The 18,375-nt window shown below is 41.5% G+C and overlaps 1 long non-coding RNA gene across 1 annotated transcript; it reads left to right on the forward strand.

Moving 5' to 3' along the window:
* The first annotated feature begins 8,665 nt into the window (after positions 1-8,665).
* Positions 8,666-11,266, forward strand: LOC149315192 (uncharacterized). The gene is made up of 3 exons (XR_016281038.1): positions 8,666-9,762; positions 9,878-9,943; positions 10,065-11,266. It is a non-coding gene; the product is annotated as an uncharacterized LOC149315192 (long non-coding RNA).
* The last annotated feature ends 7,109 nt before the right edge of the window (positions 11,267-18,375 follow it).

Below are 18,375 nucleotides of genomic sequence, written 5' to 3' on the forward strand. Positions count from 1 at the left end.
TCTTCTCTGCATTTAAACTCTAGCACTACATTTCAAATGAGTTGATTTTCTACCTGTCAGCTCTCTTCACTGTCCAGCTTTCATAACCGACTTACAGTCCTTCCCAAAAGCAACCTGCTGCAGCCTCTACCTGCTTCTGTGTTCTTGGCTTTAAATATTAGTTCAGCCAATGATTTGACAATTCGACTAGCTGAGAATATCCTTTCCAGCAACTTGGTGGTCAGTCACAACACAAAGGATGTCCAGTGTGGAGGACTCTAAATTGTGGTTCGCAAACATGTACATGTGTGCATTCCAGCATCCTTACCACTATATAGATGGCTGTCATGAATACTGGTGAGGATAGCTGTAAGGGCCCTCAAAGTTTGGGGGAAATGAGTTTTTTTTGGGCTGTCATTCTCAAAATCACCAGCCAGTATGGCTAATGTGCTGCTGCAATTTAATGTTGTCTGGAGGAGTGGGTGGGAGTTATGGTTCCAACATGTTTGGTCTAAATTGTAGATCAAGTACTAAATAGTGTCACCTCCCCCAATCGCCCTCACTGATCCTGGCTTACTGGTGATGCTCCTCTGAGCGATGGATCTGTTCTCCTGTCAATTGGGACATTGCAGACTGGCATTCCCCTCAGGCACATACACACACCATGAGAGATCTCTGGGGTGACAGTCAGAAGCAAGATCTCTGTTACAGTTCCTCATTGCACTGGAGACTGCTTTCCGGAGAGAGATGGGAACACCAGTCTCCTGCATCCTGCTCAATTGGAGAATAGACCTCTGTTCCTCACAGCAGCTGATGCCTTGTAAATCAAAACTAGGGGATATTTATGATTCCTGTATATTCCCTATACTATTGAATACAGAGAGATCTTGAATGTAAATTAGTTACAAATGCATAATTCTAGGTTACACATTTGTAACTGTGATAATGAATTCCAGGCAATGTTTCCAAATTCTGCTGCAGAAGGTCCTGGGATCAGTCCTCAAAATCTTTCAGACAGGAACTGGAGGAAAGACATTGACGACTCTTGGGAACCACTCTAATTAGTGTTGTCTACACTACTTGGGAAAGGTGAGGACTAATGATCCTCTTGTGAAAAAGGCAGCTTCCTATTTTCTGAGAGAGAACTGAAGGTGTATTGCCCACATTACTCTAGTAAAATCAGCATGCATGCATTTCCACTGGAGCTAATTTACACTGATAACCTCAGGTTAATGGGATTTCGTCTGATGAACACAAAAATCCACCTCTAAAATATTTAGCCAAGGGAATGCTTACCTTCAAAGATGCTATTAGATACATATCTTTGGATCAGCTATCTAGTTTTTACTAATCCCAATGCCTCATACACCTGTTTTAACTTTTTCTTTTTCTTTCTTTTTTAAAAATCCTCTTTGCTTTTTTTAAAAAAAAACCTTGGTAATATTATTCCAATAGAAAAAGGTGGTAATTTTTCATATCATTGATTCCAAGATTATATTATTTTTTCCAATCAAGTTCTCATACATGCCACACCAGAGTAAATTATAAGGCGTTAAGGAGTGTACATAGTGTTAATTAGATAAGGGACGTGCAAAGCTAATTTTTAGTGACTCCAGGGAAACCTTTACATTATGCTTATGAAGCAGATCCAAGCAACAATGCAAAATGAAAACCCTGGGGGAGGGGAAATGAATAGATAGATAGATAGATAGATAGATAGATAGATAGATAGATAGATGGATGATAGGCTTTTAAAAAACAAAATCATGTTACAAACTGAAGTGATGTTTGATAACACAATTAAGTTATTTAAATTAATGCCAAAAACCTTCATGACTTTAAATAGCAAGAAACTTGTGTGTGGCTTCTCCTGCCCACCTCTTCATGGGCTTCAAGCCTGCTCTAACATGGGCATCCATTAGCTGTAAGTACTTTCTCCACACCAGCAGTTCATTAGTGCTTATCAGTGACAAATGTTCCAGAACAAAAGAAAGAGGAATCATAGAATTGGAAGAGACCCCAAGGGCCATTCAGGGGGCTGCCAAAACAAAACCATCAGAATGGAGAATGGGTGAGGATTGCTGCAGAAGGTAGGAAGTATACCAACCTCTACAATAACCACAAAACAAAGACATATAAGGTGTAAGATGGAATTACACTTTCACATGTCACCAAAAGTATACCATCCCTTGTTTATAAACTCCTGGTTTTATAATCTGTGTGTGTGAGAGTGTGTGAGTGTGTTTAAAGACACCATCATAATCAAGCCAACTCCTAAATATAAACTGAATTTTAGATGCTTCTGAAATGAGTAAATTGAGCCACGGTAATGGGAGCAAGGAGAGGAAACAACTCTTAAAATCCTTGCCTTCAAGTCAACCAGCAAGGATATATTTTGAAGTTTGGCTGTATGCATGGCCCTTTAACCTATTTTTCCCCTCTTAATGATGTTCAGTAATTATAAGCAATGGTTTACTCTCTCTCTCTCTCTCTCTCTCTCTCTCTCTTTCTTTTTTCATTCTTTCCTTTTTTTTTCTTTCTAAAGAGAGAAAGAGTTTCCAAGGCTAGCAGAAACAGATCCATCACTCATACCATAGTCATGCTAGTTCTGAAAAAGCAGAGCGATATGAGAGGGTGGTGTGGTACTTTTTCCTTTTCCTAAAAATTGCCTTTTCAAAAGGGATTTGTGTAACATTATAATTCATGGAGGAAGTTTTTGGGTAGTTCCAGGGCAAACTGCATAACTGATTATGTACTTTTTCTTCTTGACTAAAGCCTCAGTCACCATCCCAGAGATAGTGAGTTCCTAATTAACACCCTTTCATTAAAATCCCATGTCCCCTATGGCCAGAATTAAATGGCGTTTGCATTTCACCAAGCTTCTTAATCATGTTTTTAAGGTCATAAATCTTATCAATTAATGTTTCAGAACGATTCATCCTATTTTTAATATTGCAGGAGTTGCTGGGCAGAGGCTTGCGGATAAAGTAAAATATATATTTTGAGCAGATTCAAAATAATTGCTTTTCAAAATTGCTGATGGGGATTGAGCAACTTGAAATGCTTAAGCCTGTAAATGTGCTTAAGAGATTAAATGAGGGAAATGGAGCTGGTCTGATAACTGCCCACTTTCTGTACGTCTTCAGAGTTGTCACGACTCCAAATGTGGCCTGGAGGGCTGGGTGACTCTGCTTTAACTTCTCTTAAGAAAAAGATTACAGGAGGTTCATGCTTTTAAAGAGAGTTCAACACAGATTAGAACCAGAGATAGCCTTTACCACTGAGCAGCCCTAGAGATCCATCCATGCCATAGTTTTTCCGACTTCTATGTGTGGTTATGAAAGCTGGGCAGTGAAGAAAGCTGAAAGGAAGAGAATCAATTCATTTGAAATGCAGAGCTGCAGGAGATTTCTACAAATACTATGGACTGCTAAAAATATAAGTTCATGGATTGTCTCTTCATAGGGTTTCCATGATAAAAAAAAAGTTGAGGGCAACAGTAAAAGGGAATACCACATTCCAGATAGATGAATTCAGTCAGAGAAGCCACGGCCATGAATCTTCAAGAGCTGAGTAGGGTGCTTGAGGACAGGGTGACTTGAAGTTCTCTCATTCATAGGGCCACCATAGATCGAAGTTGATTTGAAGGTAGTTAACAACAACAGACAGCAAATTAGGCCTGACCTCTTGTCTTGGGCCAAAACTAGGTGTAGCTCCTGACCTCTCCAAGAGTTCTTTCAGTGCTGATGTGCATATTGCTTAAGTTTTACTGATGGTGCAGCAGATGGTACACAGCAGAGGAGCATTCTAGCCCTTTTGCTGATAGGGGAAGCTGTTGGGCTGAAGTCCATGTCCACCAAGGTGAGGCCAATGGAAGATGGGCTCCCAAAAGTGCAGACACAAAGGCAATCAAACTGTGCTAACAGGACCCATCTCCAGCAATAGTTATGAGAACTGTACGAGCAGGTTAGCAACAGAGAAAAAATTGGCATGTAAAGTTGGTTCTCAGCCTTCATATCTTTTCCCAGACACCAACTGCAAAGCAAATGCAGAAAGTATCCCACAATATCATGTGCTGCTAAAAAGACAAAGTAAGTTCCATTAATTCAATGAGCTGTAACAACAGACCATGATGGGAAAGAGGCGGCCTTCCATATATTTATTGTTGTTGTGTGTCTTCAAGTTGTTTCCGACTTAAGACAAGCCTATCATAGGGTTTCCTCGGCAAGATTTGTTCAGAGGAGGTTTACCATTGCCTTCCCCTGAGGCTGAGAGTGTGTGACTTGCCCAAGTCACCCAATCAGTTTCATGACTGAGTGGGGAATCAAACCCTGGTCTCCAGTGTTGTAGACTCAAACTATTACATCATGCTGGCTTCAAAAACTTATCATTGGACTGCAAATCCCAGCAACCTCAGACAGAACAGCCAAGAGTAAGGAATTCTGGGAGCTGCAGTCAATAATATCTGGACAGTCACACCCTTCCCAACCCAGCTGAAACCCTTCATTCTCCAGGGCAATCTACACAGCAGTATTTGTGTGATCCAGAAAGGGTAGGGCAAGTAGAACAGCAACTGTACTGGCAGAAACTAACAGGTTTGGGTGAGCAAGTTTTAAAAAAACAAAACATAATCCCTTCTTAATTATAGGCACTGCTTTGGAAGTGCTTGGCTTCCCTTGCCTGGGTCCTGACAATGAAGTTTATCGCACTGCGTTCTGAGACCGTTCTCATCACGTGATGAGAACGGAACGCATTTGAGTATACCGCACAGTATGTGTTCCAATCGGGTTCTCAGAATGCTTAAATGCGTTCCAAATGTGTTCCAGGAGGGTACAGATATGAATGTGTTCCCAGAGAGCTGGAACGGGATGAGAACGTTCCAACAGAGGTGTGTGCGGTATTCTTATGTGTTCTCAAATCCGTTCTCGCATTCCTCCGTCTCCTGATTGGCTGAAAGAATGCCCTTCCCTTTTAGTCCTCCAAAGTCCTAGAGCGTACTAATTTTTTCTTTGCTCTCCCATGTATGACGTGCCCCCGTCTTTGACAAAAGGATTTTATCCTATTCTCTGCATACACACACGTGTGTGAGGTTTTTTTTCTGTGCACGGGTACAAAAAAGCAGAAATGGAGATATTACATAGACATAATGCATAGCACTAACTATCACAGGTTGCATGTTTGCAAACTGTTACCGAGTCGCAAAAGCAGAGGATACAAGTGTCTCCGGAATTGTCACAGAGTGACTTCTGTCGCCAGCATATTGCAATGTGTCTAGACATATTTATCTCTGGAGTTGTGTAAGTGACCCATCTCTGTTGTGTGTATGCACAATACACCATGATATCCGGGGGCTGGGGTTTAAAGGACATCTGGGGTCCGCGGATGCAGCGACACCGAGGGCAGCACTAGGAAAAGGGGGGAAATATTCTGAGGGGGGGGGGAACCTGGAGGTTTCTCAGTTTTTTGTCTTTTTAAAACCTCTGTCGGGCTCTGAGGATTTGGGGCTGGCCTCCCTGCGTGCTTATGACAGATTGGGCTTTTTCCAGCTCGGCTTTGGGGCTTCTCCTCCCCCTGCAGATGATTGACAGAGGAAAGGGAGGCATTTAGGGGCAAATTTAGACTGGGGGTTGGTTGTTCGGGGTCACATGTACGGAGGCAAGGAGACTATTGGATGGCCGGGTTTTGGGTATTGAAGCCATGGAGGCCATAATGGATGAGGAGTGTTGGAATGCTGGGAAATATATGCAAATTAGCTTTAAATTTTGGACAAAACGAGCTCATAACAGCAAAAGGAGCGGGTTGTGGGCAGCAGGACAAACGGTATAGGATCGACCATATAGAAAGAGATGTCATAGAGCAAGGAACGGCGATACTCGCCATGACACGAAAGACAGTGGAAATGTGTGGGGTCTGGGTTGCTCTTGATGCCAAATTGCTCAGTCGTGGCTCCTGTCATGGGAGCTCGACATGCCGCTGTATGCTGTTATCCTTGTGGGTGACACAGAAAAGAAAGGAGTCGCCTGCAGCGGGCAGAATTCTGGAGCAGCATTAAAGCATCTCATGAGATGCTTTAATGGGCTGCCAGAAGACCGCTGGCCAATATGACCCTGTTCTCATACTGTGTGACCTACAAGGATGACAGTATATTTCGGCCTGCACAAAGAGGCGGGGAACTTCCCCGCCTCACATTCTGGTAAAAGAAAAGAAATAGAAAAAAAAACCTTCCCTCCCCAGTGTCCCCTGAAGGTCTCTTCCATTTTGGGAGAAAGGGTGGGGGCCATGTAGAAATGCATGCAAGGCAGAGTTTCACACACTATAGACATCCATGGAGGGTGTGCCGGGGATTGGCAGCATGCTGGCTAATATGCAAATGGATCTGGTTCTTTGAACAGCATGAGCAGCCCAAAGAAGAGTGTTAACTAAGCCAAAATTACATCTGAGGAAGTGGGTTTATGTGTAATGTTGACCATGGTTTTCATTGCTGGCTGGTAAACTTATTTTCAAAGAACTATTCTCCCTCCAGCATTTTACAAAAGGGATCATTTCTGGATTTCAGGAATTATGTTCTTTTTCATCTGTAATCTGTTATGCATTTGAGAAATTATTTAATATTCAGAATTTAACTAATATTAGAATTTGTTTATAGTACTGCACAATTTGCCACTCAAAACTTACCATTGCTGATGGATCATGAAGCAAACATGTATATCAATACTCTCTGCCTGAATATTATTACTATTATTACTGTTAAGCTTTATTTGCAAAGTGCTGAAAGTTTACACAGCAATGTATTTCCATTGCTTTTAATTGGGATGATTTTTATTTTGTAGAACATTTCTACTTGCATGTATAAAACAACATGTATGGCCACTCTACCATGCATTTTGTATTGTTTGAATGAAGACACTTCTTGGTCACAAAGTACATGTAAAGGCTGTCAAACAGAAGCAGTATGATGTGGGCTAACTTTACAGGGGCCTACTGGTAATACGTCATACCTGCATCTACCTTGACTGTTTGGAATGCTAGCTTTTCACAGCTAAGCGAATTTGATATCTGGATTAAGGTTGTTATGTTACCTCTATCTTTATGAAACTATGTACCTTTGATGCTCTTGGCAGTGTGTATTTCCTGTACTTGGTGGCATGGTATTCAAGAAATTATCAATCTGCCAGTCTGAACAGCTATTTTTATATAGAAGTAAAGGACACTACTGTTAAGCATGGCAACAGATGTGAGTTATTAATTACAAACTGCGTTTATTACACTGCGACGCAATACAACAAAACAATCTTCTAAATCTGTAATAACAAACAAATGATTACCCAGAAATTGGGGATTCACACTTGTTAAAAATAAAGTCTGGTTCCCTTGGAACAACATATATGTACCATATGCAACTTTGGATGCCAGTCAAAAAAAGGTTTTATAAAAAAAACAGAAATACCCTTTTTAAAAAAAGGACAATCATAACTTCGTTAACATCGATCGATGCATGTTATTTGAAAACAAAATAACAGCCATCTTACGTTAAGAGTACAGTACTGTGTCCAAACTCTAAACTTGTATTCAATAACAATGCAGTAATAAAAACATGTGTGAATACAATTAAGTGTTGGATGTTTTCTGCAGATGCAATTCAATTATATTTTCGATTTTCTTTAATCTGCCATTCATTTTCTGTAGTACTCCCACAATTTTCCGATTGATGTTTTCCTGCGTTTTCAAGGAAGATTGCACTGTACAGACAAAAGATATATACAAAAAGCTTTTAATAAGACAGTTTATTGCAATGTATTCTCTGTTTAACACAATATGTTCATATATTTCTTTTTATTTACTGTCTTGAAAGTAAAGTTTTCGTGATATTCAGTTCTCCGGTATATAGATGTATGTTATTAATATAAACCTTAATCCTTATATGACCACCACTCTCTTTTGAAAAAGACAATGCATATTTATTTAAATTCACCTGACTGTTGAAGTTCAGTTATGTAGCTGGGTACAAGAGTTTGGGGTTCTGGCAAGATGTCTCTTGCCGATGGTCCCGACTGGATTCCACTACAGCAAGGTTCATCTATAGTATCTGCATGTTGATCAATATAAAAAAATCAAAGAGATAACTAGATCAGAAATTGTGCATTGATCATAGTAAGAATACTCTAGGAAAACTGCAGGTTGATAATACAACTAAAAATGTAGGACATCATAATTTCTCCATCTTTTTGCAGTTAGAAAAAAGTAAGAAAACAGAGTGGCAATGCTGTTGTCTAATAAATTTATCCTCCATATGTACACCCATCTATCCCTTCCTATGTTGGAAAAGTATGGCGACCTCAGGGCTGGTAGTCCATTGTAGTGTTTTTTTCTTTTGGAAACTGATAAGGGAAGTAGCCTAATATGATATTGATATAGTGACTGTCTTTAGCAACTGTTCCTTATGGCTACAACACTGGAGGAATTCCATGGCATACTATGCAACAATGAGCCCTTACTTGTAAAGCTACAAACTTACCCGAGGGATTTTTTTCCTGGGAGCCATGGTTCCCCGCCATAAGCCACAGCTCTTTCATTAGGGGGAAAAAGGGTGGTTGTTTTTCTTTGGGGGGTGATGGCCCAAAACTATTTAGACTGGCCAAAAATTTTTCACGCGTCATTTTGAACTTTCTGTACACCTCTTCGGCGGTGCGGTTGTAGCCATGCATTTTTAATTGCTCTGCTACCTCTCTATGCACAGGAAGAATGGGTACAGAACGGGACCTCATGAGCGTCTTTAATTTTCCGCTCCCCCTAACACTTCTCAGGAGCAGATCAATCTCCTTATTGACCCATTTGGATCCCTTCCTACGCGCCATCACTGCTTCCCAATAACTTCGGCCACTCCGAAAAGTCCAGCGGGAAGAGGGATTTGCAACGTCATCACTGTGCAGGGATTCTTGGCGCCAAAACTAGACTTGCGCCCTCTAGTGCTTTTACTGCAGTGCCGGGAGTTTGGGAGTGCAGAGAGCCAGCATCAGCAGCTAAGTGCTAACGCAGAAGTTTATTTCACAACCTCTATAATTAAATTGCAGACAGTATTATTTTATACTTTCTGTAATTAGGAAAGCCATGGATAGCCATGCAGTGACCGAAAGCAGTGCCTCCGCACAAGCAAGGGGGAGGGTGTGGAGTGCCAATGAAGTTTTGGCCTTATTGGAGATATGGAAAGAACAAAAATTGCAGTCCAAATTAAAAAAGAATTACAGAAATTTGGATAAATTTAAAGTTGTATCTGATGAAATGGCAAAGAGGAACCATGTCAGATCTGCCGAGGAATGCAGATCTAAATCAAAAAAATTGAGATTTGAGTACAGAAAGGTTGTGAAACACAATCAGAGAAGTGGAAGCAACCCTATTACATGTCCCTTTTATAGGGAACTAGAGGAAATCTTTCATGGGGATGTTAGCATCACCCCTAACAGGTTATCCCGAAGTCTTGATTTTGAAAGGGAGGGTGAAACCACAAATGTGAATCAAGAAACCGCATCCACCTCCATGGCTAACACAGGCGAAGGAAGCACCCAAGAAACAACTACCAGACAAGACAGTGATGAAGGCAAGTTGCCCATCTGTAATGCCTGAAGATTTCTGCTATGTGCATGACAACATTATTTTGTTAAAAAGACAAAGGCTTTACTCTTTTTTTCCCCTTGCATTTTTCAGATTCTGATGACACTTGTCTCGATGACACAGTCATTACGATACCTGTCACAATTTTGGAAAGTGGACCTACGCAAATAGCAGGTAGTCATATATAAATTTATGTCAATTTCTGGATCTCTGTTTTCTTCATAAATATTGTGAACCTGTATATGTGTTCAAAAGAAATAACGTTGGTGTTTAATGCTCCACTTTGAAGGTGCGACTGGAGAACAATTGGGTGACTTGGAAAGACGTGCAGATGATACAAGCGGTACAAGCAATGGTAGGTAGCATCTGCTTTTCTAAGAAAATTCTTTGTCTACAACCCTTTACATGATGCTACCATTAGAAATAAATTTCCTTCCTGTGGGCTTAATCTATTTTCACTAATTTTTAAATTTCAGTACCTAACGATCCAGAGGACGAACCACCCAATGTATTGCTGTCTCCTGGAACAAGACTGCGTTCAAACAGGAACAGGAATCGTCGCGCCAGAAGAGGAGAACATATTGCGCGCACTATAATGCAGAGTGCAAGTCGAGAGGCCCAACTTACCCGGAGAACACAGGAACGGTTCATGGAAATTGTACACGACAGCATGAAAGACTGTAGGAGGACAGAAATGGAACTTGTACATATTATGGAGGAAGATGTAAGGAGAAGTGCACAGGACAGACAGAGAATGTTGCAGTACATGGAGACCATGACTGAACTGTACCGGAGGAAAGTAGATCATGAATGTGCACTTCCAACGGGGCAACATGATACTGTTGCCCAAGGAACTATGCACACATCATTCAGGGCATCTCCGTGTGATATTCCTCCTTCAACACCAGGCCCAGCTGTCTTTACAGATTTCCAGGAGCAACCATCCACATCAGATTTTGGTGGGAAATGTCAAGGGAACAATTCCCCTGAACTCTTTGATGAACTTCCTCCTGCTTATGCTCCTGATGGTTGTCCTGTCACTCCTAGTAGTGAAATTAGAGATGGTGACAACACAGTAGAGAACATCAACAGGGATGTTCAGAATGTTGTTGCAGTCACTGATCCCCCAGAAAATGAAGGCTGCATTGGAACCGTGCAATGTGTGAGCAATGCAGGAACATCTTCCTTGCAAGGCGCAGTTGCACCTGTTCAAAACCAAGATAAACCATGCAGTTCTCGTACTGGGAGGATAATCAAGAAAAAAAAAATATTTTCCCCATAAGGGAAACATATAGGGAAAAGGTTCTGTTTTGAAACCTCAGATATGTTTCAGCATTCTATGTTTACCCTGTTACGTGCCCTTTGTGACCGATAAAGAGGGACTTAAACCATTTCTCCTTGAACCACAGTAAAATTTCATTTTCATGTTAAGGAAAGGTTTTGTATGTCACCATGTATATATGGATATGTTCTCACCTAATGTATATACAGTGTATATAAATGCGTGCTTTGTTGACATAATGGAAAACAAGCCACCAGACGGTTTTTTTCCAAAAGAAAAAGGATATTTAATCGTGTTTTAAAATGTTAAGTTATATTGTTGATAAAATACAGCTGTGTTCTCAGAAATTGGTCTACCGTCCTTAATATACCTAAACATTTCCACAACAATAGCAACATTATTCAGCAATGGTTTCTAGAACAGCCTTCCTTTTGGTTTTCAAGGTAGGAAACATGATGTATTACTATAAATGTAATATAAACAAGCCATTTTTACACCATTGTTTTCCTATATTGCCAAAAAAGGATATTTGAAACATCAATATAGCAATTGTATAACACTTCAAAATAGATTTCCAAAATTTGGGTAAACCATGAAGCTAATCTATAACAATCGGGTATTTATACCCCACAATAATATAAACACCACTAGCAGAACCTGATTGGGGAAAAAAAAGTTAAAAGAAAAAAGAATCTAAACAACCGTGATTCAACATTGCCGTCTGGTAAAGTTATTCACATGTTGTACATGACATGTTGTCAAACACATGTATATCAACATTTGTAGATTGATACAAAGGTAAACCAAGAAGAAACGTTTTGATCAGATCAATGCTGTTGCCATAACTGAGGTGATGTTATGAAACATCAAATAATGTCAGTTTCTGGTGTTAACGACCCAAAATAATGTTAGTTACTGCAGATCTAACAGTTTGACCCTCTTTTTTGTGATTTGTAGAGTGTCCTCTGATGTTATTCGCTAAAGCGGGGAGGACAATTTTCGCAGGTGGCTCTACATCGGGATCAAGCACTTCTCCCCTCGTCTCGCAAATATTGTGCAGTATGGCACATGCTGTGACAACAGAGATGAAATTTTCCTCTTTCACAGTTAGTCTACCAGACAGACACCCCCACCTAGATTTCAATCGCGAAAAAGACCTCTCCACCACGCATCTTGCCTTGCAATGGGCGGTGTTATAAGCAAGTTTGTCAGGTGTTAATTCTCCACGATATGGTGTCATGAGCCATTTCCTGATTGGGTAGGCACCATCCCCTATAATCAGTGGAGGAATGGCTACATCGTGGACATGAAGGGTGGGATTTCCGGGCACAAAACAGCCTTCATCCATCACTTGACAGATAGCGGAATTGGTAAATATGTGGCTGTCATGTGATCTCCCACAATTCCCTACTTCAATGTCAATAAACCTCCCACTGTGATCTGTAGTTGCTTGCAGAACAATTGAAAATCCCTGCTTGCGGTTGATGTATTCCTCTCTGCGTCCCAGCGGTGGGCAAACAGAAATATGAGTGCCATCAATAGCTCCTATGCAGTGTGGGAATCCGAGTCTCTGAAATCCATCCATAATCTGAAAAAAGGCAAAGGTATAATAAATTTGGGATATCAAAAAGGTGGGTTAACATATTTCATATCAGATGATGCATTATTATTATTATTATTTGGTATATGAAACTGGGATCAAAGAGACAAAAGCATGAAAAGGACAATAGAAATTATTAGGGTTTATATATATACCTAGAACACACTGAAGGGGAATCCAGATGTTACTTGTTCACATATCAACTCTTGCAAATATATCAAGATACATTTTTTCAGAATAGCAAACCACAACAGCACAGCTGGATAAGAGAGAGGCCAGCAGCAGAGATGCACCTCCGAAGTGCATGCTCCAAGCCTAGGACCACCCCCCCAGCACAGCTGGATAAGAGAGAAGCCAGCAGCAGAGATGCACCTTTTAAATCCATGCCCCAAGCCCAGGATCATTAACCCACCCCCATAATTGCAAAGGTAATTGAAAGCCTTTCTTTTTTTCCCAAACAAGGAAAAGGCAGGATGTAAACATATCTTAATGGTATTACATAAGCAAAACCTATCTATCTTTAGATATGCATTAATGCATTTGCACCCAGAAGTCTTAGGTTTAAAAGTAATATTGATACACACCGTGTGGTAGTTTCCAAGCTGGATAGTTTTCCTCAGCAGCAGCTTCTCCATAGCAAGGCACACCTCGATGGCGATTTCTGCAGCTGTGGATGCTCCAACCTCGAAACGGGAAGCCACCTTCCTATACATCAGAGGGCTTGAGAGCCACCAAATAGTCAGGGCCACTCTCTTCTCCACCGGGATGGGACTCCGGAATCTAGACTCCCCACGCTCCAGCTCTGGTCTCAAGATGCTGGCCAGATCAAAAAGGGTTTCTTTAGACATGCGGAAGTTAGAAACCCACATGTCGTTATCCCATCTCTGGAGGACTTCATCACTCCACCAGTTGGTCCGCTCCCGGGGTTGCTGCCACCAACGTGGGATGCGAGGCCAGGTCGCCATCCATGCCAGACAACTGGATATATCAAGATTGCCGCTGGCAGCCATGACTGCAATCTTACTCAGAGCAGCCCTCCGGCGCGAAATGAGGACCAGTGATTGAGCAATGCGACTCATTCTTCTCCTTCTTCGCTCTTCTTCTTTCTCTACCATGCTCACAAGATCAAACCATGCTTTCTCCGACGCCATCTTTACACCCCACAAGGAAGTCACCGGACGACTTCCGGTTAAAAACAACCACCGAGTGGCGACGTCATTGGTACACCGCCCCCAAGATCTAATACGCATGCGCTATAGCAAACCGTTCTGAGAACGGTTTCAAGAAAAAGGAATCGCAGTGCGGTAAACTGCCGTTCTGATCACGTTCTCATCACGTTTTGATTGCTAATGCGGTAATATCCATTCCAGGAACGGTCTCATCACGTGATGATATGGAACGTTCTCAGAACGCAGTGCGATAATCTCCAATGTTTCAATAATCACCTGACAAAGAGCCTACTGAGGTCTCAAAGGGGCAAATCAGGCATAGTTCAAAATCTTAAAGTTTGGCTAGAGTCCCAGTCAGAGCTTGGAAATGTTACTTTGTTGGGCTGCTGTAGTTGAAACAAAGCCAGATTCAGTTGGTTGGGTCCTTGGAGCAGTTCCAACTATAGACACATACATCCCATTGTACACATAACTGAACTATTCTAGGTGCAATGCCATAAAAATTAAATAGGTTAATTTTAGGTTTGTTGTTGTGTGCCTTCAAGTCATTTCCGGCTGATGGTGACCCTAAGGCAAACCTATCATAGGGTTATTTTTGGCAGGTTCGGGGGGAGGGGTTGCCATTGCCATCCTCTGAGGCTGAGTGTGACTTGTCCAAAGTCACCCAGTGGGTTGACATGATGGCTGATTCAGGATTCAAACCCTGGTCTCGAATGTCATAGTCCAACGCTCAAGCCACTAAATAAATAGCTCAAACCACTACACAATGCTGGCTCTCTCAATAAATTAATAAATACTAAATAAAAGACAAAGCACAACTGACAACAAGCATGAACTTGGGTAAAACAGCAACTTCAGATTAACAACGTGATCCCATCATGTCCAACTGTCCTGATTAATCCTCTGTCATCCTGCTTTTTCAGCTGCTTTTACAATGACCCAGTTTCTCACTGTTTCTCCACCTTTCCCCCTTTGTCCCCATCTTACTTCACTGCCAGCAAACTGAGTTCAAAAGGCAAAAGTAGATGCACTCAGTTTACTCAGGGAACAGGAGGATCACAAAGGCTTCTGGCTGCATCCCTGTAGCCAGACTTGAAATGATTGTATAAGCCACTGAGGTCTGCCCAGATCCTCCAGAGGTCTTCACATTTCAAATCTGTCTACAGGGACCTAGCAGGACATTCCTGCAGTTCTGCTCCCTTCACAATTTTAAAAAAGAATACAACTAAAAACATACTACAAAAAAAGTCTGGCTGCATCTGCACTGCAGAAATAATGCACTTTAACAGCCATGGTTCAATGCTATGAAATTCTGGGATTTGTAGTTTTGTAATGTGTTTAGCTTGCTCTGTCAGTGCACATTGGTGCAATGACAAACTACAAATCCCCAAATTCCACAGCATTGAACCATGGCAGTTAAAGTGGTGTCAATCTCCATTAATTAGTGCAATATTGCTGTAATCCAGGCAGGCTAAAGTAACCAGAGTAACAACTGAACTGGTGGAAACTGACAGGTTTGGGTGAGCAAGTTGTAAGAAATAAACATTTTTGCAGTGTAGATGCAGCCTTAGAACATTAAAATGGGATTAAATTATTGACAATACTAAAATCATTTAGAACTACACTCAAAAAGATAAATTACTGTTAAAAGAGAAAAAGTTATAAAAAGCTGCTCAGTCAAAAACAATGCAGCATTATTTAAAAACTTCCCATGGCTACTGAGGGCTTTAACATTTGTATGATAGGTCAGGAAGGCTTTGGTCAGTGCAATAGTGTCACTGAGAGGGTGCAGGTAGTATGAGCCACATCAGGTGACACTCAGAAGGGGGGTGACACCAGGCTGGCTCGACCTTTTCAGGCTGCCCAGGCCCTGTGTGTGGCCTTTTCAGGCCACCCAGACCCCATGCGGAGGCACCTCAGGTGCTGTGGCTGCTCTGTGGTGGTGTGCAGGTCTTTCCAGCCATACGTGTGCACTCTTGCACATATCAGAAGTTGCACACCAGAAGTCCTGTCCCCATAAGTCCTGCCGCCCCATGAGTGACCACATGGGGTGACACTAATGCTAAAGATGCCACTGACTCACTGTGGAAGGAAATCGGTACTTAGAGACTCAAAATGATCCAGTACAACAGAGTCCACGGAAGCTCTGGACACCTCTACTCTAGATTCTGAACTAATACTGGCGTCGAGATCAGCCCTTATCCGAGAGATTTTATTCACGAAGAAGTTGTTAAACTCGTCGCAGCAGGCTTTGGATGATTCCAAAATAGGGTTCAGGGGGAGGCAGTTGGGTAAGCTCCCTCACTACCCTGAACAGCTCTGCCAGACGCGACTCCGCGGACGCAATACGTGCAGCATAGAATGAATTCTTAGCTGCACTTATTGCCACTCCGTAGGCCTTCAAAAGAGAGTCCAGGAGTGTCTTGTCAGCTAAGTGATGATGTCTTCGCCAGTTGCACTCTAGTTGTTGCACAGCCTGCTTCCTTTCCCTGTGATCTTCCGTATACCAGGGCTTTTTATTGGAAGCAGGCCGGAAAGGACGCTTGGGAGCGATGCTGTATATAGCCCTGGAGAGATCAGTATCCCAGATGTTAGTCAAGGCATCAACAGTATCGCCGTCAGTTCCAACCATATACCCCTCTAGGGCTTCTTGGAACCTTTTGGGTTCCATCAGCCTTCAAGGGTGGACCATCCTAGTAGGTCCACCACCCCCGGGAGGGATCTAGGTAGAAGCCTTTGAATTTTTTGAATTTGAATTTTTAAAGACTATTTTAACTACTTTTAATCTGTCTGCTTTTAATTGTAAAACTGTTTAATACGTTCCTAGACTCAAAACCATTCTTATTTTTTCCATCATTTTAAACTGGTCAAGTTGATTTTATTGTACAATGCCCTGAGATCTTTGGCTAGAGGGTGGGATAGAAATATTTAAAGAAAGAAAGAATAACCAGATGCTGTGGCACATAGAAGAGTATTGAGTTCAAATCAGGTCATTGACCTCACTGAATAACTAAATCAACCTCTATGTGTCCTCTGGGGATGGACAGATTTGTCTGTTCCTAGCCTGTGTTAGTTTCACATACGTTTATTTATAGAGTTCTCTTTCTCCATTAATCTGCAACTAATTTTTTTAAAATCTCCACAATTTAAACATGTTTTTTGAATATACCTTCTCACAGACAACACATTTCCAAACTTATTTTTCAGCCTAGTGTTTATTTTTATGCATCAGGCCCTATGATAAGATTTCTGTTGGTACCACTAGCATTTTCTGATAACTCGGGTGGTGACAGAGACCCCCAAACTATTTCAAGTTAGAGCGGCTTCACTTTGGCAAGCTGGTCATTATTCATTTTGATTAAGTCCCAGTATGTATTTACAAAACAATGAAAAGACAATGCATTGCATTAAACAAACATAGTCACCTTCTTCATCAACCAATGGATGGTGGCAAAAAGTCTGAGCCCCATGAAAACAATTGCAAGATGATGATCATTTAATTAATAATTCCTGAAAAGGACCAACTACATAGTGGTCCATTGTGTCTGATCATTTCAAGGGGGTGTTTATATCAGGGGTGGGAGGGCTTGAACTCCCCCTTCTTCCCCTCTAATGACATGTAAAGTTACTGGGGACCAAGAGAAATATAGTTCTCATGGTTCTCACTGGCTTCAGACACTACTGCAAACACATGCAACCCATTCAGAGATGGTTGGCATAAGGTGGGAACTAATGCCCTGGATAGTGCTGCACATGTTTGCAACAGCAGCTTGGAATTCTGGGAACCATGGGAATTAGACTTTCCACCTTCTTTCACTGTTGTCATGCTTTCTTGTGGTGCCACCTAAGGCATAATGAAAGTTCACAATGGTACTCTGGAACCCTCCCCATGTCCCACCTTGGCAAGGCAAGCTTGGGAAACTGACGGCGGTTCTGGAGGCGGCTCTGATACAGACCAAACCAGATAGGTTTAGGATTCATCTGTGTAAGGACACTGCTGTAATCTAAATGGATCCAGGGAGTCAGTTTATGAAATCTAGCATCTACAGTGGTCTAATCTGATCTTCAGACTGGCCTTCTGCGAATTTGAGCTTCTGTGGGCAGCAAGTCCTGTTGTTTGTAATGAAGGCTCATGCATGTGGCCACACTAGTGGCTGCACGCACAGTGCACCTCCATAGAAAACAATGGGAGTTGAAGTTCTGTGTTTTTTGTTATCCATGGGAGAGTCCAGAATGGATCCCCTGTAGGTACGAAGTAGTGACTGTAATTCCCCCTGTTCCTCTGTTTTGGATACTGAATAGATACCTTTATATTACCTGTCAGGGGCATCACTAGCAGGGTGCAGGAGGCTTGGACCACAGCAAGTGATGCCCTAAGGGGGGGTGTCACTAGTACTCCCCAAACATCTGCCCTTGGGCAGAGACAGGCTGTGGCATTCACCTGCTTCCCTTCAAAACCCAAGAGCTCAGCAGAAGAAATGTTGTGAACAGGGTGATGCTTAGTGGGAGGAGAAAGGAAAGCCTCAGCTTTTTTAATTAAAAAAATTACTTTTTTAAATTATTTTTTTTGTAAAAATTGTTATTCTTTTAAAATTTTCTTTAAAACATCACATCTTACTAAATTTTCACTCTAACCATATGAAATTATGTACATGTAAATATATTTAAGTTCTGTATATCATACTGGAATTTAAACATATAATTTTTATTCTGCTATTGTTTATTTCACAGCTCTT

This window comes from Sceloporus occidentalis, unplaced genomic scaffold (genome assembly GCF_023333645.1).
Source record: "Sceloporus occidentalis isolate IW3139 unplaced genomic scaffold, rSceOcc1.0.p SCAF_4, whole genome shotgun sequence".
NCBI lineage: Eukaryota > Metazoa > Chordata > Lepidosauria > Squamata > Phrynosomatidae > Sceloporus > Sceloporus occidentalis.